Genomic DNA, 25,911 nt, shown 5'->3' with positions numbered 1-25,911 from the left:
TGGCATTTTAAGTGTATGAACAAATTCACAAGTTCAAAAACGGAATATTGAGGTAATTGAGTATTGAGGCATGATTATTGAGCCGAATCTCCTCGGCAAGTTGAAAAATGTTAAAATTGTTTTTGTAATTTGTCTCCATTTTGATGATTTAATAGTATAAGGGTGCACAGAATTTAAAATTGACAGATAATTTAGAGTAAATGATGTAAAACCGAACAAAAACTAGAACTCTAGAGCCAGAACCACAATTCCTGTTTGATACTTGACACATATCTAAGTTCTCTCAAACTTCTTTCTCGGAGCACATAGAACCCTATCTGTGAGAATTAAACTTTTAATGCCCAACGTAATCGAGAAAAAGGAAGTGCAATGGGAAACGCAAATTAGTAGGTAAACTGAGAACGGTCAGAGCAAAATGAGCTTATTTACAGAACATTTTACGAAATTTACAGAGGACTTTGGGCTTAAAAAATAACATTCTCCTTTTTTTAAATAACCAGTTAACCACGAATAAATGAATTTTTTTGTTGGATATCCTGCCAAGAAAATAATTATTTGAACATTTCTACCAGCTTTAAATCTAAAATATAAACATATCTGTGACTTAATCCTTTCTATCTACTCATGCGGAAGCCAATTCGACCCTCACTCGGGAACCGTTTACAGAATTATACTTATAAAGATTAACGGGTATCAATCGACCACGAACTTTCGAACAATACCGTCTGAAACGTATGCTATTTTTTTATCATTATTGAATTAAATTAATTCATGTTCAATATCAAAGAGAAACCAAGAACACTTTTTCGTAGGGTAGAATGGGGTTAAGTGAATAGATGGGTTAAATGAACAGTTGCTCATAACTTCTATCTATTGATGAATTTATTCAACTAAATTTAGCATTTGGATCTTCGTTTAATAAGCCTCCATTAGGGTAAAGTAGAATTCTGTAACCCAACTAGTTTAAATTTTCAGCGATGTGAATCATTTCACGAACGTCGGAGTAATTTTTATCATCTCACAAATTTTGAACTGGTGTTCAAAATATTGTAAAAATAAAAACAATTGTTCGACTGTGTGTCAAGGTAGGTTATTTGTTATTATTTGTCCTTATTAATTTGATAACAATAAACATAATTTTTTGTATAAACGGTGCTTATATGTTTTGTACTGAACAGGTTGACTGAACACAACTTCCAACGGGTTGTATGAACATGTGTCCAGTTAACCTGCGTTCTCTAAAAATACTTATCCTACTTAGTTTTTGTAAAAAAACCGATTACTTTTCAAAAAAATGCCACGCATTAGAAAACGTAGCACAAATCAGAAATCTTATTTAAGAGAGACCATGAAGAGGGCAATTCAAGAAGTTTTGATTGGTGGTCATTCCGTAAGAGGAATGTCCATGGATTTAGGCATACCGAGGATAACTTTAAAACGCTACGTTTTAAGTTGGAGCAAGGATCTGGAAACGATCAATTTGCGCCCAAACAATGAGCATTTTTCAGTTTTCTGAAGAGGAGGAACTGCAATTAAAAATATGTTTTCAACATGCATGTAACATCCACTACGGTTTGTCGTGTAAACAAGCCCATGTGTTAGCGTATGACTTACGCTTTGACCAACGGTAAAAAGATTAAAAACAGTTGATCCAGGGACAGGATGGCGGGAAAAGAGTGGATGGCCAGCTTTATGCGAAGACACCATCTTTCCTTAAGAACACCTAAACAGACAAGCATGAGCAGAGCAACCAGTTTTAACCAAGAAAATGTTAAAGCTTTTTTCAAAACCTTTTGGACGTGAAGACAAAACATAACTTAAAAAGCGAAGACAACTATAACTTAGTGGAAATAGGGGCTACCACTGTCCATAAACCGCCCAAAATATTGACCACGACCGTACCAAGAACTGTAGGTCAAGTAATATCTGCTGGAAGAGGGACACCAGTTACAATGGTGGACATTATTGGCGCAACAGAACGTTATGTACCTCCATTTTTAATATTCCCTCGTGTGCATTTCAAGAACAGCATAATTTTTCTACCAGTTTTGAAGCATTTTGTGAAACATGAGACCGTCTAAAGAACACCCAAAGATGATTATATCAGATAATCACGAAAGCCATTTAAGTATTTCTGCATTAGATTTTGCTAAATATAACGGAATAATTCTTTTAACTCTACTATCTCACTGTAGTCGTAAGCTACAACCTTTAGATGTGGCTGTTTTTGCCTCTTTTAAAAAAATTTACAACGCAGCTTGTGATCGATGGATGTTAATCATCCAGGAAAAACTATCACAATCTAAGACATCGGTGGACTTGTTGGAGAGGCCTTGTTACATTCGTTCACTCCAAAAAATATTTGTAGTGGATTCAAGATAAAAGGGCCTCGAACCATTCAAATTTTTTTCTGACGCAGATTTTTTTATATTCATTCGCTATGGATAGACCAAATCCCGAACCCCAAGAACCTCAGTCTTCTTGCTCACAGGAGGCTTTACCTTCGGGATCGATAAAGGAGTTCACATCCGGTTGTTCAACTCACGAATCGCGCTCCTTTTGCTCGCACCAGTCTCTTTTTGGGATGTCAAAATTAATAACTCCTGAGCAAATTCGTCCTCATCCAAAAGCTGCCCCAAGAAAAACTTCAGTTAAGCGTAAAAAGGGAAAATCTTTAATTCTTACAAGCACTCCCGTTAAAGAAGATTTAGAAGCCGAAGCCAAAATTCGAGCGAATTTTCCTCTAGCGACGAAGAAGTAAATTATCAAGAAAGTTCAGATTTCCTAGAAAAGTTTGATGATAATAATAATAATGATCCGGTACCGCCTGAAATTTCAGAATATATTAATAGTAAACGTTTACGGAAAAATTGTCTCAAACTTTCGCTATTATGTTTCCAAACGAATTGTGGTTACGATTCTGATGTACATTTTGACAACCTCATCATACAAACACAAATAAACAATTGACCAAATTTGATGAAACTTTCATAACCAATGATTTGTAACCCATCCAACGGAAAGTTAATATTTAAATTCGAAGGAAGCATCCTTTTATCTCAAAGTGGGCCAATTTTTTCAAGTGTTAGGAGGAGTGTGAAAAACCCAGATCCCACAAATTTTAAATAAAACCATATTTACATGTAAGGAGCAGAGCGCTTTCGAGACTTCGTGTGTCTCATCATCAGTGCCTGTTACGAGAGCTTCCAAGAAGACGATCGCATCGTATTTTTTTAAAAGGGTGCTGAAAGCCCGGGCTATAACAGAATCTACCCGGCTGCAAACAATTTATTCAGACGAATACTAATTTTTTTGTAAAATCTTTACATAAGATATTTGTAGTTACGTTGAGGCGGTGCTATGGTACCTACACATGGGCGAAGGCGGAATCGATGATAAGGAGTGCTCGGCGGCGATCAGTTCCTGCAGTCCCAAATAATTTAATTGATTTAGGCAATGTTTCAGGACAGCAATTGCACCAAAAACATATTTTTGGGTGCAGGGAATTTGTTAATGACTTGGTGCGCTGAGGCATCAGAGAAATCCACGCGGACGGGACGGTTAAAATGGTGCCTGCGGTCCCAACGTGCAGGCCGCTCTTCATCATTCATGCGATGGTGGAAAATCATGTAAGATTATTTTATCTACGATCATCAAATAATATAACCATTACTGTTGTGAAAGTTCCACTGTAAATTTTCATTTTATCCATCGACAAATTAAAAGAAGTCTCTGATTGGTTTTCACCCATGGGTAAAATTGACAGAATTTTTTATCCATTGGGATTGGGACCAATCAAAATTGAAAATATTGGAATTTTATCTTTTCCACCACTTTTATGTTGGCAATTGTGTGCCGTAACCGCAGCAATATTCGGAAATAAAATTAACTAGACGCCCTCTGGTGATGACTTTTGAACTATGCCGAAAACAGTATGAAATTTTCGTAATTCCACTTTAAATTGACATTTAATGAATTGTTCAACAATTTTGCGTGTATAGTGTTACTTACTTACATGAGAGAGAATCACTTTAAAAGTATGTGATGGTAAATACTAGCTTCGACTTTGGTTCTGCGGTTTTTCGTGGTATAAAGTGTTTATTGTTGGAATTTGCAAGTGAATAATATGTGAAAAATATTTAAATTTTGATTACAAAGTGTTATTAAACAGTTGTCTAATTAAAGACTATAAGTAATGGATCACAGCGAACACAAAGTTGGGCTCAAGAAACCAATAAATTAGTGAAGTGTGTGAATTTTAGGTTAGAATTTTTCCACTGAAAAAATCATGAAAAACTTCGGTAAATCTACAAAACTACAATTAAGATTAACAACTGCTGATACATTTAAACGTAAATTATGCCAAAAGGTAGGCTTTTCAATGTATTTGTAATAATTTTCCAATAAAGAAAGTGAACCAAACAGTCATTCGTTATTCGTGTTTTTCTCATCATCTCTAATTTGTCAACATTCATTTCTTGCACCAAAGATACAATTGTCATTCCGCATAGGCAATGTAATAATTGTGAAGCCTCAAAATTCGAACAACGATCAAAATATCCGAATAAACGTTTTCCCTCCATTTATGGTTACTGTTTTCGACCTAGTTCAGTGGCGCCCCCAACGGTAATTTTATTTCCGAATAACCAAACAAGCCAAATCAGCTGACAACAAAAACAAACAGCTAATTATTTAGTCGGAACTAGTAGTGAAATCTGTGATTGTTCAAGCAGTTTTTTGTGACAGAAAGTTATTTAAAATGTTGGAAGAAGAGAATGAAATGACCTGCACGCCACCTGACATTCGCAATATCGCAACGAGTGCAATAGAAAATCTTCTACCACAAAAATCGCGGCACAAATATGAGTGTGTTTATGAAAGGTTTTTAAAATGGCGCGCAGAAAAAAATACAACTTCTTTTTCTGAAAATATTATATTAAGTTATTTTGTGATGCTTGCAGAAAAGTATTCATCTTCTTCTCTTTGGAGTTACTACTCAATGCTTAAAAGTACGTTAGTCATTCGTCACGATATACATATTGAGAACTATAAAAAACTTCAAGCATTTTTGAAGCGCAAATCTGAGACATACAAACCTAAAAAATCGAAAACTTTATCTTCTGAAAATATAAAGGAGTTTATCGAGAAAGCACCAGATGAAAAATATCTTGTAACGAAGGTAAAAAACACAAACTGTTATATACAAATTATTAAATACCTGCATTTCTTCAAGGTGGCTGTAATAATGGGTATAATGGGTGCCTGCAGATCTCAAGAATTGCATGCAATGAAACTAGAACACATCGAAGATTTAGATCGAGCTTTGCTTGTCAAAATTCCCGATACCAAAACAAAAGTTTCTAGGAGTTTTACAGTAACGGGAGAATATTACTATATTTGCAAAAAATATATGAATCTTCGTCCAACCAATATACAATGTTCATCTTTTTTCTTGAATTTTCAAAATAATAAGTGTACATCGCAAAAAATAGGTATTAACAAGCTAGCTGCCATGCCGAAGAGTGTTGCTACTTTTTTGAATCTTCAAAATCCTCAGTTATATACAGGTCATTGCCTACGGAGATCATCTGCCACACTTTTGGTTGATGGAGGTGCTGATATTACCACCCTCAAGCGACATGGGGCATGGCAGTCAACAAGCGTGGCTGAGGGGTACATAGATAACAACTTAAACAATAAACTTCAAATAGGTAATACAATTTTAAGAGAAGTTAACAGACCGTGTACAAGCACATCTGTAAGTAATGTTCAATGTACAACTACAAAAGTTGACAGTACCACAGCTGTAACCAAGAATAATTGCGAAATTAATCTTGGCAAGGATCCTCCTTTTACTTTCAATAATTGTTCTAACTTTACCATTTACATTTATAATAAAAATGACAATGTAACTAACTAATATATTCATATCCAAAAGTATTAAAATTAACCAACTAAAAATGTATTTTTCTTTTTGGTTATTTAATCGTAGATAAAATTATAGTTTAATGTTCAAAAGAATTAAAATTGATCAACTAAGAATTTATTTTAATTCGTGTTTTTTTTTTTGGTTATTTGATCGTAGATAAAGTATAGTATTATACTCGCAAGTAAAGGTTTTTATCCACTCAAATGATTACATGCACTCGCCTTCGGCTCGTGCAGCAAACTTCATTTTTGTGGATAAAAGCCTTCTTTACTTGCTCGTGTAATAATATACTATTCTTTTATAATACCCTCATAATTATACAACGTAGAATTATTAAGCGGACTAGTAGTTATTTATTTTACGAGTTTGAGTGTAAATTGGACGTTTTATTTCACGAGTAGATTATCATACCACGAATGAAAGCGAGTGGTTCACTGTCTTACACAGGAGAAAAATCGGAAAATTCGACAGTGTCGAAGAATAAAATTCGTGACTTGGATACAGACGAGTACTTATTATAAAAATCTCAAAATAAGTAATTTTTTTGTTTTTCCTTGCCATCATTTTGTTTATTATCTGTCTGAATAAAATGTGGCTGTGCATTTTAACATTTTTTTAATGTTACGGTACATCATGTGTAAAAGGACACTTTGCAATCAAATATAAATATAACGCACAGATCGACGAAAACGCCAATGTGTAGCAAAATAAAATCTTCACTGTATGTGCGACAATGAAAAACAAAACATTACCTGTTACAAAAAAATTTCTGCATCATTTAATTATGCATACATTTTATTAATTAGTAGGAGTATAGGCGATACCCACAATCGGAGGGTGCATATAATCAAGTTATTGATTATTTTAAAACTCAGGTAAATTGGGTCAGAATGCCAGCGACAACCAAACTACTTCATAATTACTTTTAACTTTTCATTACAAATTTCACATTAGGATAACCATTGTTTAACCACGACCGAGCTCTTCAATTTCGCCATTCACGACCCAAGTGAACGGCAAAGCTTGGAAATTATGCTTTCATTCATCATGAAGAGAATCCACACTCAAAAACGACTCGAGCTGCCGGTCAAAATTTGATACAACGCGCAAACAAAGAAGCCGGCCAAGTTGAGGAAACTACCTCAATTCAAGAGGGAAAAATAAATCAAGTAGCCCAAGCGGACATTTTTAGCTTACAAGACCCTCGAATATTCAAGATAGAAGACTGCCCTCTCTCATACCAAGCGATGAGAAGAGAAACAGTCGAATGGAATGTTTCAAAAGTGCAGCGGAGCCAAAAAACAAAGTTCCCGCGCGTGCTGGTAAGCTTAATAATCATTTTTCTTAGTTCTTGTGGTCGGCAAGATGTTCAGCTGAACATTTTTTTTGTAATTCTTTGTATTGTAATATATTCAATATCATTCTTTCGGCCGTTTGTAGTCGGCAAGATGTTCAAACGAACAATTTTATTTTTTTTTTCTACAAAATTACAAATTTTCTACCACGGTTGTCGCAATCGTCCACCGACCCAGGCAAACACTTCCGCGCGGTCAGCACAATCAGCCTTAAATTGGGTCAGGATGCCAGCGACAACCAAACTACTTCATAATTACTTTTAACTTTTCATTACAAATTTCACGTTAGGATAACCATTGTTTTATATTTACTGTTTTAGTTTGTAGTTTCAATTTGTATATAACAAAATTATTTTTATAATAAACGAGTTTCTTTATATCGTGTACATCCGCGATTTGAGAATTTTTTTACTCCGCCTACACCCTGCTTCGCCGAACAATAATCATCAAACTTTAAGAAAAGCTTATGGTCTTAAACAGTAATTATTAGATAAAAAAATTATTTTTTTCCTGAAAGTTTACAAATTGATTTTTGAACATACAGACTTTATGTATCAAATTTTACAAAGTAAGTCCAGATATGTAACTTACTGTAAAACTAGATTAAATGCATTAATAAAAAAATTAAAAGAATTCGGTAATAAGGAAGTTCAGTTTACTTCTTTGTACAATATTTTCGTTAGCGATACTGAAAATTTAGAAGCAACTGAACCAGTGCAGAAAAAAGAAAAACATGTTTTAATTTTGAAAGAGCGGATATACACTACAGACAGTTTTCTTTGAAATCAGATTTGCTGATTTTGGTAATTTACAATTCTTCGATTTAATAAATGTAGAAAATTTGGGTACTTTTACACAAAAGAATTTCTAACAAATCTATTTGGAAAAGCTAACTAGCAATTATCCGTTCTTTGATAATAGATCACTGAAAAATGTGTTATTCGTCCTTTATTCAGATGAAAGTCTCTTGGGTGACTCTAAAACTCCACAAGCAATGTTGACATTTATCTATAATAATAATTTAATAAACTGTCTTCCTCAACTGTATAAATTTTTATGTCTTGTGTTATCAATTGCAGTAACATCTGCTTTGGTGGAAACGGTACGTTTTCAGCATTAAAACGTACATTACAGTAGGAACAGAATGAGTCAAGACGGTTTGACAAATGTTTCTTTACTTTCCATTGAAAAACGCTTAGTGTCTAAACTTAAAAACAATAACTGCTTTTATGAAAACGTAATAGATTATTTCGCAAATTTCAAAAATCGAAGAATTGAGCTTCTCTACAAAAGTATTTAATTTTAACTTTTACTTATTTTATACTTATCATAATAGTATTTATTATTAGGTACTCGTAGAAGCCGTGTTTAATTTTAGTTATAGAATAAATGTTTTACTTTTGTTTTACGAAAATTATTTTTATTTTATTTAGTTCTATAAGAATTTTTTATTTTCGTTATATTTTTTAATTGTTTGTGTTAAAACGTGGGATAATAGGGCTACTGGCGAACGACCCACTTTAATAAACGCGCCTTTGCAATACCTCAAACAAACAAGGTGGTGCGGAAATTTGCGTAAATGTATCTTTGCTTACTATCCCGATTTATAATGGTATATAGCTAGCCTCCCCTATCAAAAAATTCACGAGCCACCACTGAAAAATATCTTAGTTACTTAATTTATATTGGAGAGTTTTGGTTTTTTTTAAACTTAATACAATTAAGTTTACATCAGAAGTGGGATTTGTGCCTGGTGTGCTGGAGGTGGTCGTGGTGATAGTGACATTTCACCTGCATAGAAATTCCAAAACATCACAAACGTTCAAAGAAACGGGAACACTGAGACTCTTCCGAAGATAGCATGGAAAAATCCTTGAGAAGCAGGAAAGAGTACCGTGGCCGTTCAAAGGAAAGATCCAGACATCATCAAGGTTCAGAAGAAAAGCGCCTGAGGAGTGGTCGTCGCTCCCATTATGAAAGAAGTTAAAGAGGTAGCGAAGTTGACTCCACTTATGGAGGGGAATCCGTAGTTAACGTTGGTGTAAAAGATTCGGAAGTTGTTAATCAATTGTTATTATTACTGAAAGGATTCTCTAAATGTTTTGCAAGCAATTTGTCTGAAATCGGTACAGTAGTTGAGACAAAGATGACTATCGATTTAGCAATCAAACAACCGATAGCGCATAGACCGCGGCCTTATTCCGATTGTGAGCGCAAGGAACTTCGGGAGATCGTAAACAATTTATAAGAAAATGCAATTATTTGCGAGTCAAATTCGCCTTCCGCAAGCACCCTTTTATTAGTAAAAAAAAACCTGGCGATAAAAGATTATGCGTGGACTATCGCGCTTTAAATAAAATCACCGTAAAAGATAAATATCCGACCGCATTAATCGAAGAACAATTAATTACGACGACTTTCTGGAGCTTTCACAGGTTTAGATTTGTTGTCGGGATGTTATCAGATACCGATGGATCCAGAATCAGTACCATTAACGGCATTCGTCACGCAGGACGGGCATTATGAATTTCTCAAGATGCCCTTTAGTTTGTCGTGTGCTCCTGCCGTTTTTCGAACGTTCCTTAAACTTAAAATTAAAACCTTTAAGTGGTACACGTTGGTCAAGCAGAGTATAAGATGCTGTCAAGCCTTTGCGGTATCATATCTGTAAAATTTTTGATGCCCTGGTGGAAATATTTAAAGATGATTCGTCTTGGGATGCTGCCAGTACTCATAAAGCTCATTCTCTTGCTTTAAATTTACAAAAGTATAAATTAGTTTGCTCCACCGTAATTTGTTACGACATTTTAAGCAATATAAATGCATTGAGTAATATGATGCAGAATTTTACAATAAATGTAAAAGTGTGTCTAAATTTACTTTAAAATTTAATAGATTACTTTACAAAATATCGTTCAGATGAGAGCTAAAGTGCTGATGACTGAAGCAACTGAAATTGCTAATGAACTTAATGTAGAACCAAAATTTTCCAAAAATACAAACTGTTGGTCCAAAAAAAACTTTTTGGGCTACGAACACCAAGATGAAGTTGTGTTAGACACCAAGAATAAAAATTAACTTTTTTGACAGTATTTTGGATCAAGTTTTAGCTTTTCTAAATAACAGGTTTGAGGAATTGAGTATTTTTAATAATACATTTGAATTTGTGACTAATATGTTCAATTTGTCAGAATAAGCATTATTAAAAAATTGTAAAGACCTGCACATAAAACTTAAAGATGATTCTCGAATGAGGCATAGATTGAAGGATTTGATTTATTTAACGATATTAAAACTTATTTTTCAGACATTATTTTGCAAAAATCCCATAATATTTTAGAATACAGCCTGTATCAGAACTCACTCCTTACCGAAAATGTGTGTATAGTTTAGGCAATTCTGAAGCTAAAGTTCCTTTATAAAAAAATTCTAACTCTTTGCGTTTGGGAGATAAGAACGTTTGAAAATAGCCAATCACAAAAAGCCTTGCTCTGGAGGATTAGAGGAACAAAACACGTTGCTAGGAAAACAAAAATAAATAGAACGGACAATAAAAGTGGACACTTGAATTATTTTTTATTCCTTAATAACGCATCTACTGTATGTAGTACACCTGGGAGAGAGCTTCTGGGATTGGTCATTTTGAGACCTCTCTATCTCGCAAACTAAGAATAAAAGACCTACATTTTTTTGCATTTTGCCATCTCTATTGCTGTTACCACTAGCACCTCTTCGGTGGGGAGTGAGTTCTGATACACCCTGTATATTTTTCAAAGTAAATTAATTTCTACTTTCCCAAATACAGCAATAACATTAAGAATTTTACTCACATTACCCGTTTCGGTTTCATCTGGCAAATGATTATTTTCTAAATTAAAAATAATAAAAAACTATTTCAGATCTACAGACTGATCCAGAAATACTGAGTCTGTTGGCAACACATTTGAAAGTATTTGTGCTCGTAATTGGTAACATTGCAACCGAATTCGATTTTTCTTGACAATTATTTGACATACAACCCCACAAAAATGTTAAATTCTTGTTAACTGAAAGCGTTTTCCATTGGTATCCTTCAAAAAATTCAAGTCCAGTGTTGGCAACAGACTCAGCATTTCTGGATCAGTCTGTACTATGGTTCAATCTAGGCTAAGCAGTTTGTCTATTGTTGCAATAAAACATGACTTATCAGACAGTTTGGACATGAAGGAGCTAGTTGAGGAATTAGTTTAAAAGTTAGAAAAGTACAATTTCTTTAAGTAGGTATTCTTTTCGTTTTTTGAGCTATACAGAGTGTATTAGAAATACGTGTGTTAATTTTACCACGTAATAAAATTCATCAAATACAACTTTTTTATTTGAAGTTTTACAAAATTTTTGTTTACAACTTTCACTGTTTTCCTCCTTTCTTTTGTGCAATCGAGCTGGTCAGTGTTTAATACGTAGTTTGTATTCATAGCAACAATTCTCAATGTTGTTTTAAATTGTTTAAAATGTCCGTTTCTCTCACAAAAATCTTTCGTCTCTTTTATTTTTATACTCATAGGCGGGTACACGTTTCAGTATGTTATCTTTTTCCATATTATAAGTAAATTTTCGAATTTTTTGTTGAAAAATTACAAATAGAAAAGGTGTTTTATTATTGATTTATTTTAATACCTAAATTTTGTTATAAATTTAAGTTTCATAATAAATATTTATTTGTTATTTTATTTAATGCCACTTTTCTTTCAGTCATCACACTCATCACATTTTCCTCAAATTCCTTTTACTTCTTAATCTGAAAAAAATACAGTGGGTATTCCGTACGCACAGGTAATAAAGTAACAAATAATAAGGGGCGCCAGATTTAATCTTGCACACAGGCAAAAACAGCTCTAGTGGCGGCCCTGTCGACTCCTAGACTGTAAACACACTGTATTCAACGGTACTAAATTACAACTTATACCTTATAAGTTTATTAATTAATTAATTAATCTAAATCCAGATACTGTCTTGATTCGGTGGGGGAAGATAGGGTGTCCCTTTTTGGATTGCCACATAGAACGAACAACAATATTGAGTCATTCCATAGCCTTCTAAAGCACAAGTTCGATGGAATGCATGCCAATATTTGGATGTTTTTGGGTAAGTCATTTTTTTTCATTAATATATGAGAATAACTTTTTACATTAGAGATTTTATATCACACATTTAACCTTTTTGTACTCTTTTCGAAAAGTTGGTGGAAATCGTAAAAGACGGACACCTTATTTTGGAGCAAGTGATTAGGGGCCAACGTGTAATGTGACGGGCTAAAAAGCCCTTGTCTTTTTTTATGACGTCCTTGTTTTTTAAAATACACTGTAAAAAAACCTCAAATGAGCTTATCTATGATGTGCCTAGAATGCCACCACTACCAGTGTTTACAACAGTTTTGGTCAACTCTTCAGAAGTTTCTCGCAGCTCCTTCAGAACACATCACAATTCAAGATGTACCAGGGGAGTTGGACTACTGTCTATCGACCGTATCGTATATCGTTTTCCGAAAAAGAACAAGTGCGAAATATAGTGCGCGAATTGAAAGAGGCCGATATAATTGAAGAAACTGATTCTCCATTTGCAAGTCCGGTAATTCTCGTAAAGAAAAAGTCCGGGGAAGTGAGGATGTGTGTCGATTATCGAGCGCTCAATAAGAAAACAGTGAAACAGCACTACCCCTTGCCGTTAATCGACGATCAGCTGGATCGACTTCGGGGCCAAATCTACTTTACCTCAGTGGATCTGTCCATGGGATACCACCAGGTACCAATGTCGATCCACGCGCGAGGTAAGACGGCTTTCATTAACCCTGATGGGGTCTACTGTTTTAAGAGAATGAGTTTTGGGTTAGCGAATGCGCCCTCGCAGTTTCAAAGATTAATAAACATAGTTGTTGGGAATTTGCGATATGACACTGCGATGGCGTATTTGGACGATATTTGTAGGATGAAGTCCGAGCGGTCATAATTTTTTTTTATATTTTAATTTAATGGTAGTTTTTTTTACCTTTCGTCATAGATTAGCATGTAGATAATTAGGGTAGTCAGTAAAGTTCCGAACAGACCCCGAGACTTTTTTTTCGAGAAACATAAACACTTGAGCCTAATTTATTAGCTAGGCAGGGTGACAAGCAGACCACCCCAAGTCGACCGTGAGAAAGACGCCTTCGAATATGCAATTTTGCATATGAGTTTTTAGTTTTCACCCACACTTTAGAGGGGTAGTGTGAGCTAGAGTCAGTTCCAAGTTAGAGTGACTTAAAGTAATTGCTTAAGTGAATCAAGGTGAGTTATCACTGAGTAATCCCAGTTTGTTGGTGTGTGAGGTTTTTCAATCCAATAAGGTGTAGAGATTTATGATAATTACCATATCAACGGTAGGGTGAGTCGTTCAATCATTATTTTAATTGCTGCGGTGTTGATATTTATAATTGTTGATAACGTTTATCAGAAACCTGCGTGAGTATTGAGTACAATATCAAACTGAAGTTGAATTAATGCGCTATTCATCAGTTGATAGTTGGTGATATTTGATGAGAATGATATTAAATTGAGAGTTGACGAACTATGAATAAGATTGAGTTGAGCCCCGACATGTCGAGCTAAACTTTGTTAGTCTGTCTATCCTTAATTAATCCACGGTTAAGCTTGAGGCGGGGCGGCGCTCAAAAATGCCCATTGCACGCCGAGATTAACCCAACAGGGGACGCTGGAGGGTCGCGGCGTCGCGAGGCCTCCAGGTCTGGTTTATGTTTATTTGTGGACGCGGGAGATCACTAGACAGCCGCGTTCATTGCACCCCCAGGTCTAGGTTGCAGAACAGGTCGTGGGGAGAGCGCTGCAAGGTGATCATTGCACTTGCTCGTTGGTCCGTGAGACGGCTTCGGCTATGAGGTTAAGGGACTTGTTCGCAACCTGCACTATGAAGAGGGCCTCCATTGCACGCTTAGGGCTATGTTTGATTAGCGGCTGAGCAGGTTGGCCAAAAAGGTGATCATTGCACTGCCCGGAACCGCGCCCTTTTTATGTTGGTCATAGGCGAGTACCATGAACATAATATCCATTGCACGCTTGGTGTTGAATGACCTGCGGGTCTCGAAGTAGACGCTGGACGGATATTACCGGGGTACTCATTGCACAACCTAAGACAAGTGGTGGATGACAAGGCAGCGTTGCCTATTGCACGTCAGAACCGCGAGGTGGTCTCTCGATTGCTGCTGATCCAGAGACAAGCGGGCTGGATGGTATCTATGAGCAAAGGGGTAACCCTTTGCCTGGTTTTCCCCTATGCTCCTAGAGTCCTATTGACCAGGACTGCGACTGTTAACCTTTTGAACCCCTTGGACAGAGCTCAACCGATTCTATTCGAATTACATATTTTATTGATGGTAGATTTGCATAATTATTTTGGGTTAACGACTGTTACATTTATTGGTTCACAAATGGCGATTGTGGACGTCTCACTCTGATGGACTGGATTACTCACACCCCCATTTTATTTTTCAGACGTTGTCTTAACTAAAATTGATGACCTGACCCCGACACCTCGGCACCAGCTCTCCTGACAGGATTATTTAAAGTGGTTGAGTACTTTCAAAGTTAGTAAAGTAGTGAGTTGCTAAAATTGCCGTCGGTCCAAAGATTTTCCTGATATTTGATAAGCATATGTTTGTAATTTGCGATAATTACGCTTCTGTACAAAAATCGGTTCATCAAAGGCCATTGTAATGGATTTTGCACGTGTTCAAATTAGCTGTTATTTTGCGTTTCAAAAATGGCCCTACATATTATTCCGTCCAAAACTGTAGAGGAAGGATTAGCTAAGTTAAAATTGTTATTTAATAGATTTAGATACGCGAACTTGACGTTAAATTTGCGAAAATGTTTTTCCTTTATGCAAAAATTGATTATTTGGGTTTTACAATTTCAAAAGAGGGTATTGAACCGGGAAGGGATAAACTTAAGGCAGTGGCTGAGTTTCCGGTACCTACAGACGTACACAAGGTCAGATCGTTTTTGGGGTAGGCTAGTTATTTCAGGCGTTTTGTCCGGAATTTTGCAATTATTGCCCGTCCTCTCAGTGACTTATTAAAAAAAGGAGGTAGTTTTAAATGGGGGGTAATACAGCAAAACGCGTTCGAGTCGTTAAAGAAAGCGTTAATGAACAAACCAATCCTTTGCGTTTTCGACACGGGCGCCTATACAGAACTTCATACAGACGCGAGTTCAACGGGGTTAGGTGCCGTGCTTCTGCAGAAACAGAATGACGGAACATTGCGACCGTTGTCATTTTACAGCCGAAAAACGACACCAGAGGAAGCGAAATACCACAGCTATGAACTAGAATGCTTAGCAATTGTAGCGGCACTAGAGAAATTTCGCGTTTATTTGTTAGGGATTCATTTTGTAATTCGTACTGATTGTAACAGTTTAAAATTGTTGGCAAATAAAAAAGATATGCATCCAAGAATAGGGCGTTGGTTTATTAGGTTGTCAGAGTTTGATTATACCGTCGAGTACCATCGGGGCGAAAACAATAAAGTAGCAGACGACCCTATTAGCCGAAATGCGGTAGAGGCTGGTCGGGCCGTGCCAGTGGGTGGACTTCCGGATGTCATGGGGATAAAGATGATAAACACGGATTGGGTAGCGGCATTACAGCGTACCTGCAATGAAACTAAAAGCGTTTTACAGAAATTAGAAGAGGGCGATCAGGCAACGCACTCTAAATTTACGTCATGCAATGGTCGCGTTTATCGGGTAAAAGATGGAAAGTGGCGATTGTATGTACCTGTCGATTTAAGATTTGATATAATTAGTAACGCTCACAGAGAACTTATGCATTTGGGAATAGATAAAACGTTGGACAAAATAAAAGAGAGCTACTATTTTCCAAAAATGCAGGAAGAGATAGGAAAATATATCAATCGATGCATTAACTGTTTGTATAGTAAGACACCGCGGGGGAGGCAACCGGGAATGCTGCACCCGTTAGACAAAGGCAGTACTCCGTTTCAGGTGGTGCATATCGACCATTTGGGCCCTTTTCCGTCAAGTAAAACAGGAAACAAATACGTATGCGCTATTATAGACGGCTTTAGTAAGTACACAGTATTAAAAGCGCTGCCGGATGTAGGAGCCGAGGGAACTCTTAGTTTTTTGAAAGAATTCGTTTCTAATTATGGAAAGCCCAATAAAATAATTAGCGACAGAGGTACAGCGTTCATTTCGAAGTTGTTCGAAAAATTTTGCGGTGATTGTGAAATCCAACACATAAAAATTGCAACAGCAAGTCCTAGATCGAATGGACAAGTGGAGAAAGTAAACGACGTGATAATAACATGCCTAAGTACAAGCACGGATGACATAGAAGGTAGTGATTGGGACGAAAAATTAAGCGAAGTACAATGGGCTATTAATAATGCAACCCATTCGGTCACTAAAAGAACGCCTTTTAGTTTGGTCCGGACATACACGCGAGACGGGTTCACTAATAATCCGTTAGCAGCCGAAATACGCGATTTAAATACACGCTTAAATACGGAAGAAGAGCAAAATTTAGTTGCGGATCGGCTGAAAAGAAATGCGGATCGTATGTCTGCGAATTTTAATAAATCGCGGCGTCAGGCTAGGGTTTTCAAGCAAGGGGATTTGGTGTTGGTACGAGCTGAGGTACCGTCGACCGGCCAAAGTCGTAAATTGAGCCCTAAGTATCGAGGACCCTATGAGATTGTTAAATTTATAGGGAATGATAGATATTTAGTGCAAGATATAGAAGGCGAACAACAAAGTAGTCGCTTCTATAAAGGAATTATTTATGTAGACAGATTAAAATTAGTTAGTAATTTAGAGGAGTAATAGTTAAGATAAAGTAGGTTGTACAAGTGTTAAGGGTAATGTTAAATTTGTATCGGAATTTTATTATTAGAAAAATTTGGGGACATAAGTAGAGTGTTTAGTTTCGTTATTTTAAGTTATGGTGTCATTAGGGGAATGAGTGATTAGATGGTTGGGATGTGTTCTCGAGAACGAGAACATTGTCAGGAAAGGCCGAGTTGATATGAATTCGTAGAATTGTAAGGGATGCTTGGGAGGTCCGAATGGTTGGTGTGTGTGAGGGCTTTTAGGGCGAGTGTGAAAGATGGGAAACATGTGTTAAAGATGAATGCCGAATGTCTGGATTTTTAGAAAATAAGTTAGTCTGTAACTGGCTTTTGTAGAGTAAAGTGAAATTAAAAGGTCCTGTTGAAAAAATCGTCGTTTAATTATCCTATAATCCTGACGTAATAAATTATAAACTATAACATTATTTTAAAAGAATTATTGCGGAGGTAAAAACCTCTGTCGCAAATACTTGCAGCATTGTTAAGACCATGGTATTCAAGTTTAATAAATCAAAAAAGTATTAAAAACATTTTAACCTGAAAAATTTTTTGGTACACGGTCCCTAAAGTGGTTACATTGAAAACTGCCTTGAGTCCGCAAAATGTCGTTTTAAAAGACAAGTACTTAAAGTCGTCATAGCGACATTTTGCGGACTCTAATTAATTCATTATTTGATAAAACAATAATTATTGTTTCAACAAATTGAAACTATTGAACTATTGAAAAACACTGTTTTACTAATTTTTCAAAATATCGATTTTATGTAACCCCGTAAATAAAAAAGTTTACTTTTTATTGATCCATTTTTTTCAGTTTACACTGTCGAATGGTTAAATGGAGGATGTTGATGTGTACCAAGTATAAATATCGAGCTTAGTCAAAATAATAACAATCTTGGTATGTACCACTTTAAATTTGAAAGTTTATAAGTGTAAAGTTACGCAGTACCTTCATAATTAAACATCTTCACTAGAATTTTTTTCGCAATTCCTTATTATTTCGCAAAAACTCATGTATTTTTCTTCCAATTCTGGAGCCGAGAAGAAAATACCAATTACAACAGTGATCCGACCAGAATAAAAATTTGTAACGACATACCTAGATCTTTGTGTGAAACTTTTGTTGTAGTGCTTTTTTTTTAATTAATAAAAGAATGCCCTATTTCAGACACCATTCAAATAAATACAGAGACCAATTGCGCTTGCAGATTTTGTTCCAGTTGACTACCAAAGATTTTTATAGCGTATAATTGGCATACGATAACAAGTTCTAAGAGAAAACAACAGATCGTTGGTGTAGAGAATAGATCTGAGCCTTGCTAAAAGCTTGGATTCTGAAAAATCTTTATTATCTTTTATCGCAAAACTTCGATTGATTAAAAAACTCTTTATCAATGACAACAGAGGATCTGATAAATCAATTAATTTTAAATTATTTATTAAAAAAACTGCAGGGAACATTGTCAAAATCTTTATTAAAATAAAAGTATAGTATGTTTAGAGAGTTTCAAGTGTCTAACACCTTTATCCATTTATTTGTAGGGCATAACATCTCAGTAACCAACTTTCCAGGGTAAATCCGGCTATCTTTCGGAAACAATTTATATGGATCACAACGCATTCATTAGTTCGTTTACACTAGCTTTTTTCATAAGCTCACAGCTATTCGATGAAAGACTTTATTAGTCTGTATAATTGGCCAGATCTAGCTTGTCTCCTGATTTATATTCGTACAGAGGCGTAGCTATCGCCTGAAACCACTCATTTTGTAAGACACCTGTCTTAACAGACGATGTCATTATTTTTAATAGTGGCAGTAATAAAGATGTAGCATATTTTTTAAAGACTTTAGCTGTTGTATGATCTGGACCAGGTGCTGTATCAATAGGTAAACGACTAATGAGTTTTCCAAATTTTCAAGTTCTTTTAATTATTTATTTATTTTGTTTTTCGAAAAAGTTAACACTGGAAAGTCTAGAGTGGCCATTATACTGAGTGGAAAAAGGTGCATTATCGAATTTTGTGTTATTAAAAGATTTTGAAAAGGTTTCCGCAAGTGTATTAGCGGTTTCTCGGTGAACCTTCACAGTTGTGAACTAGTGATACCGACACTCTGCTGGCTATTAGCATAGAAAGCTTTGCGTTTATCTAATAAAGTTTTTTCGCAATCACATTTACCAAGTTTTAATCCATTTGTAAGCTGGTTTGAAAAAATTTTACGAACAATGAAGTTGTTTTCAGATGGTCATTGTTTATATTTTTAAATCTTTTTATATCGTAATTATTTTATTAAAAAAAACTTTGGTAATCCATGGTTTCTTTACATTTTCTTTGTTTGTAGCAATGCTATAGTGTAAATTTGTATATGAATGGTGCCTGTTCAGGAACATCACTAATCTATTAATTGAGAAGGACAGGCATTTTTTGACAGAAGGACAGGTTTTTTGTTTAAAGAATTGTTAGTTTATTATTATTTCCCAATGAGTTTGTATTTTATAGTATTTATTTTTGAAGTAAAGTAAAAACTTGAGTATTGAACTTTATAGTGACATGACCTGGAATGTCGTTACTTATTCATAAAACTAAGTGTCAGATAATAATAACAAATTCAGTAATGAAACTTTGCCGGTTCCGTAAGTATTTGGGAATTTTTTTATAATCATTTTTATTATTATCATAGAAGATATTTGAGCTGAGGGATTTAGCCTATGAAACCCATTTTCCATAATTGTTAATAATTGTTGGACCGACGGCTTAACGTGCTCTCCGAGGCACGGAGAGGTGGATGATCTGTGAAGTGTGGCTAAGAGACAAATTCCCTTAGCCGAAGCCGAATTCGAATTCGAACCAACAACCAAGCGTGTGTTCGGGTCGAGAAGCATATGCCTCAACCACTAACTACAGTGCCACGTTGTTGAAATGTTGTTTTCAATAAATAAAATTTACAAATTCGAGTTTAGAAATTGTGTTAGATGTATCTAATTTTAAGACCACATTATATGTTAGTAAAATTACAAGTCTCGCTCTATAGGTAATCCAATAGTTATTTTTTTTAAGATATTTAATGATTCTGCGGCACAAAAATCCAGAACAAAATTCAACTAATCATTTTCAAAATTGAAAAAAAGAGAAATCATAAGACTTCGTCGTTGTATTGTGTTGCATGCACTTCAGTTGTTCTCAAATAATTGTTTATGTATACAGGCTGCTCAAAAACCGGCGCACCAACAGTAGTGTATATTGTAAAAAAAATACCTACTTACACAAAAAGTAAAAAAAAACTATGTAGGTTATTAAATTTAGTGATAACGAATTTTAAATAAATGACATGTGACAAAGTTCTCTACAAATTTTGATTTTTTTATTAAAATCCTTTGAATTCAAAAAACTGCTAAAAACTGATAGGTACATTTCAAAAAATTTAAAAAATAATTCTTAATTCATCACTGTGTTAGAGAACGATAATTTAGTGTGAAACACAAAAACAGTAAAAAATAACTGAAAAAATAATGAAACTAACCAAATGACTCCTGATTTTTTTTAATTAAGACTTTCAAGTTTTTGCCCCTAATATATACATGCTTCTTAATATCGTGCCACTGAATTAGTGTGCTAGTTTTTAAGCGCCCTGTGTAGGGGCATATTTATCTACGATAGATTGTCACGATTCAAGATTATGTATAGTCGAGTTCAGTAACAGTGTGAGAAATATTAGGAGAAAACAACCAACAGCCCAGTCAAATAAACCTTCTAATCAAAATGCTGAGGCTAAACCTTGATTTTTTTTATATAACTTATTGTGAAATCTAGTCGAAGAATTTTTCGTTTCAGCCCCCAAGAAGTAGTTGAAAAAACGAAAATGAAATATTTTTTGTATATTATTCAAAATCACTAAGAGACAGAAAAAAAGATTTAAATAAAATTTGTAAAGTATAAAATTTCACATTAAAATGTACCTCACTCTTGACTTTTTTTGATATTATTCAAATTAACAGAGTTTAGTAGATGTAAAGGAATGTAAAAAATTGCATATGTAAAAGGATAATACGTACTACAATTTTAAAAAATCATCATAACCACTTGACTGTCAAGTAAATTAATTCAAATCCGAAGGTTGCTTTTTGATTTGGACTTGCCTTCATTAGAAAAAAAAAACATTCGCAAAACGTTTACGAATACTAAAATGGGTTAAAAATTTCGTTTACATGCTCGTATAATTTCTCCAAAATAAAGTTAGGAACTTCTTTTGAAAAAAAAATCCTCAATGAATGCAAATTTCAAGGTAGTTACATAAACCTGGAACAATGATATTTTTCTTGTAACCTGACATATTTGTGTAATGAAATTTTTGAAATGCGAGAAAGCTCCTTATTTGAAAAGATAGACCCCGTACATAATGGAATGAAGCTAATACCATGCGACAATTTAAATTTATTAATTAGGGTAGACCTCGGGGTAGACAGTTTGTTTTTCTTGGTGATTGTTAAACAAGTGAAAAAGTGTTTAACCATAAGGGTGAACAGAATTTTTTTGGAAAATTCTAAATGGAGCAAGAATTTTCCGTAAAAGTTGTCGCAACGGTTAAATAACCCATGCGAGTATTTTCGCAACATCAGCGAATGTCAGCAAAATGACTTAACTGGGTCACTTGACCAGCGACAACTAAACAATAACAATAATATTTTTAAAATTTAAATGGGCAAATGATTATTTAAATTAACATTGTTTTAAATTCACTGTTTTAGTTTATTAGTAAATTTTGTATATATAATTATGTCCGTCCGATCCAGGATGTTTATTCCCTATTCTCCATTCATTGATTTCAACCACCGCGGGAAGTTTACATGAAGAGACCTCACACATTTTTATCCATAACGTTACTCATTGTATAGGAAACACATGTGGTTTTAATATATAAGACAATTTCTCCCAAAAATGTAATCAGTTCTTTATTAGGCATTGCTGTAGAGCTTGTGATTAATTAAATAAAATTTTTAAAAACGAAAGTTTGTGTTCTTCGAACTTAATTATATTCAAATTATTTTTGTAATAAAATCAGCATTAAACTTAACCCCCGAGTTCTTACTGATTCATAGTCCTTCGAGCCGGACACAAAGAAGCATTCACTCAATTATTAGAAAAAATAGATCACGTGAAAACTCAACTGAAATTAATGATCACAGGAAGTCGTCAAGACGTTCAGTGGGTACCCGAGCAGGCCAGTAGCCTGAAAAATGATGAAGACGTATCAAGTGAGTTCGAAAAAACAGTTGTGTAGAATGAAGATAAAATATGAAAAGTGAAGATAAAAAATGATGCCGAGGACATTAAAAGTATTGTTCTCATTCAAGGAGAAGAATCATCAAAAACGGATAAAAATGACAAGAAGAAAAAAACAAAGCAATAAAAAGGAAAACTGAGAAAGAAGAAAAAGTGATGCCAACCCGGAAAATAAAACTGAGACTCAAGAAACGAAGAAAGAAGACTGCTCTGTCTCATACCAGGTGATGAAGAGACAGGCAGTTGAACAAGACCAAGAAGTACCAAGGAGGGTGACGAAAGCACTCTCAAATTTGGTGGTAGCAAATTTGACTACGTCAAAGAGTTTCCAGTCACTTCCGAGACGCTCAGGTCAAGAAAAGGTTGAAGATGAAAAGAAACGCGAGAATTTAAAGATTTCGAAGACAAGAAAAGACTCCCAATGGACCACAACGTGGTAAATGTTGTAAACGGAATAACAACATTTGTAGGGTCTCAGGCAAAGTCACTTTAAAACCACGACTAAGGCAAATCATCCAAGCAAATGTCCCCGGTCCACCAATATTCCAGATTAAGGTCACTACTCCCGTAAAATTAAAAAAAAATAAATTGTGAGCGATGTGTTTGTGAAACGAATGCGGAGCACGAGTTTCCGAAAGGAACACGAGCGGATAATATCAACTTTTCTTTACGTGTATACACGGTGTATCAGAAATACGTCTTAATTTTAACAGGTAACAGAACTCAAGAAATAAAACAACTTTTCTATTTGCAATTTTTCAATAAAAAATTCGCAAATTTACTTAAAATTTGGAAAAAGATGACATACTGGAACGTGTATCCGCCAATGGGTAAAAAAATAAGAGAGCCGAACTATTTTCGATGTGATAAAAACGGATAATTTAAACAATTTAAAACAACAATAAAAATTGTTGGTATGAATACAAACTAATTATTAAACACTGACCGGCTCGTTTGCACAAAAGAAAGGAGGAAAACAGAGAAAATTATAAATAAGAATTCTCTAAAATGTTATATAGAAAAGTTGTTGTATTTAATGAGTTTTATGACGTGTTAAAATTAACACACGTATTTCTGATACAACCTGTATAATAAATAATAAAGAATAAATGTGGACTATTTCTACTCGTATCTATGGAATAAGCAGCAACATTATTAATAGAGGTTGTTCCATATCTGATGGCGAACTGACAGTGACATAAAAGACTTTTGAAATGCACCCACTTGGTTAAAATACTATAATACGGGCGTGCATTTTTTTCTCTAAAGTTTACTTAGTTCTCATTTTAACATTAATAAATTTTGAGGACGGAGATACATAGAAATATAACAATAATTGATTCGTTATTTATAGTAAGTACACAGATTAAGGCATCTGTGGTAAGTATCTTACCACAATTTTTTAAATACTAACAGTGGGTTTGAAAGACATTGTATTACGATGCCAACGAGCAATTTTTTTTCAATAGTAAACATATGTTTAATACCAAAATTCACTAATTTTTGACAATGTCAGTTCTCCACCAAATGTTTTTCAATCACAGGAGAATATTTTCTCTTACAGGTTGTAATTCTAAAATTTATTAAAGCTTTGGGAGTTATAATACGGCGGCATAACAAGATTACTTTGTTCAGTTGACAACTCCCAAAGATTTTATAAATTTTCTTAGGCAATGCCTCCGCTGCCTTCGACGGTGTCTAAAAAACAGAGGGATGGCTGCCGGCATTGGTTGCCTGCGCAGCAGTGGCGCTCTAGATCTGTCAAATGCATAGCCTTACAAGACAAAAATGGTAATTGGAATTTGTATCATTTTAGATAATGTTTCGATGAGAAATCATATTTTCAGAAAAAAAACACCAACACTTATGATGATGATGCACAAAAAAAGCTTTTATGAAACAAAGAAATGTTTTTACACGAATACTCGGAATTTGATTGTTCACAAAATTTATAAATCAAACGATACCTGACCAAGTGTCGGGTATCGATACAGACTAAAATCAGGTATTAAAGTTTCAATACCTCGATACCTTCGATATGTACCAAGGTTTCAGAGGTATCGATATTCAACACCTCGATATTTTTCGATACTTCTATACCATGATACCACGATACTTACTGTAGTTTGATACTACCGATACTTGTGATACCCCGATAATCGATACCACATCTTTTATACCACGATTCTTGCAAAACTATCGATACTTTACTGCCACGACAATACTTCCGATTCGTCGACATTCTGTATGTCTTTGGTGCAAGAAAAGACTAAGGAACCGGTTTACAGAAAGCAAAATTAAGATTTAATTCAAAGTTAAACTATTGAATTAAGTTGCCATTTAAAATGCATTGACAAATTACAAGTTAATCTCGAATTAAAATTTGATTGAAAACAAAATGTTCTGTAAACCAGCTCTAAAATTTTTGTAGTCATTGCGTAATTTGAAAGTCGATTTTACATTCATAAATTTAAGAAATAAAGACTCAATCTGAGGAAGTGAAAAAAATTTAATGGTAATAATCTTTTACATTTATTATCACTTGAACTTTTGTTTAGGAAGTGAAGTACTTCACTCAAGGTTAAAAATTTTTGTGCAATGACACTTTCATCTTTTCAATATTTTAATTTTGCGGTAGAGATCAGAGAGAACGTTTAGTTTCTTGTGTACTTCGGTTTTAAGTTTTTGACAATTTGTTTAAAAGCAAGCGACAAACAAGAGCGCGGTTTGGAGATACTTTTGTGATGGACCAATCACTTAGTTTATAATATTTAGTAATATCAATAATTGGGTTGCATTATAGTGACCAGATCCATCGCAACGTCAACCCCAATAATAGTTTATGGTTTAGGTTATTTCAATACTATTTCATTTACGCCCGGTATTTCAGTGCTTGGATAAAATCTTTGGTAACTAACCGATGGTAAATCTTACAACATTTTAACTTTGAATGCGTATTTTAGTGCTTTAGATGAGATTGGGTTAAATTCCCAAATTTTTGGCAACACCGCGCACTAGAATTTTAAATGCGCAAGCGTTGTTGACGTTGAAAAGTAGAAATCTGTTTTTGATTTCTTGGTGATTTTTTATTGTTCCTTAAAATGCAACAGACATCTACAGCATTCATGCTTCGTATAAAGTAATAATCGTGCCATTAAAACACGGGCAAGTACGAGTCGCAGAAAGTGGCAAAACGGCGTGAAATCTCGGAAAGAAAAATAGGTTAGAAAAACAAAAACAATGCGCATGAGTATGACTAACCCTGAAAAAAGTTGGTGACGAGATACATTTCCTTGGGTAAATCATAACCAAGCACTGAAATACGCCAAACCAAGAAATAAATTAATTGGTAACCAGAATATTTTTAGTGTAACCATCAACTGAAATACCGGGCGTAATTAGCAGTGTAAGAAATATTATTAGGGGTTAGTACTTATAAATAAGTT

The 25,911-nt window shown here is 34.6% G+C and overlaps 1 non-coding gene across 1 annotated transcript; it reads right to left on the bottom strand.

Moving 5' to 3' along the window:
* Nucleotides 1–1,930: 1,930 nt before the first annotated feature.
* On the bottom strand, nt 1,931–2,015 carry Mir3803 (microRNA mir-3803). The gene has a single exon (NR_038617.1). It is a non-coding gene; the product is annotated as a microRNA mir-3803 (primary transcript).
* Nucleotides 2,016–25,911: the final 23,896 nt, after the last annotated feature.

The sequence above is a fragment of the Tribolium castaneum genome, chromosome 7 (genome assembly GCF_031307605.1).
Source record: "Tribolium castaneum strain GA2 chromosome 7, icTriCast1.1, whole genome shotgun sequence".
Taxonomy (NCBI): Eukaryota; Metazoa; Arthropoda; class Insecta; order Coleoptera; family Tenebrionidae; genus Tribolium; species Tribolium castaneum.
Note: the sequence above shows the minus strand (reverse complement) of the source record. Positions and strands in the feature narration are given on the sequence as shown.